Source organism: Limulus polyphemus, unplaced genomic scaffold (genome assembly GCF_000517525.1).
Source record: "Limulus polyphemus unplaced genomic scaffold, Limulus_polyphemus-2.1.2 Scaffold85956, whole genome shotgun sequence".
NCBI classification, from domain to species: Eukaryota; Metazoa; Arthropoda; class Merostomata; order Xiphosura; family Limulidae; genus Limulus; species Limulus polyphemus.
In genome coordinates this window covers 152-879 of record NW_013751552.1, presented here as the reverse complement: position 1 = coordinate 879, position 728 = coordinate 152, and the positions used below count along the sequence as shown (strand labels likewise).

Below are 728 nucleotides of genomic sequence, written 5' to 3'. Positions count from 1 at the left end.
GGCTAAAACTTTTTTATTCCGGTATTTCTAGTATTATTAAATATAATGATTATTTTACTGACACTATCAATATTACTCGAGGGCTTCATCAGGGGTGTCCTCTGTTGACAATATTATACATTCTTTGTGCAAAACCTTTACATTATATGATTGTTCGGCATAATGATATTTTCGGAGTTACATTATTTTCTCGTACTAGTCTTATGTTTCAACATATTGATGATACTTCTTTGGCGCTTAGTGACGTCTCTTCTATAAGTCCTGTTCTCCAAATTTGGTAACTTTATGGGAGGACGTCAGGTAGTCTGATTAATCATGATAAGAGCAGAGGTCTGTGACTAGGGAGTTGGGGTTCTCGGGGATTGGATACTTTTGAGGGAATTAAAAAAAAAAACACGTGCTAGACAGCTGAAATAATTCCTTTGTGCCTGCCAGGGCTTGAACCTGGGACCTTCCGCGTGTTAGGCGGATGTGATAGCCACTACACCACAAGCACTTATTTGCAATTTTTGTCTAATTATGATAATTTCATAATGTATACAAATATAACTTTTGAAACTTTCAACGTATTTAATGTATTTGAAAGCCTTATAGTAGTGTAAAAAAAAAAAACTTTGCCTATCAAGGATAGATCTTGGTATATGTTAGTTGTACAACAAATACGGTATAGTTTCACCACGATAGAGTTGCGATGTACCGTACGAATTGGCAAGATATCTGTGGACGAG

The 728-nt window shown here is 35.9% G+C and overlaps 1 non-coding gene across 1 annotated transcript; it reads right to left on the bottom strand.

Moving 5' to 3' along the window:
* Window positions 1-423: 423 nt before the first annotated feature.
* Trnav-aac lies at window positions 424-496 on the bottom strand. The gene has a single exon. It is a non-coding gene; the product is annotated as a tRNA-Val (tRNA).
* Between the last annotated feature and the right edge of the window lie 232 nt (window positions 497-728).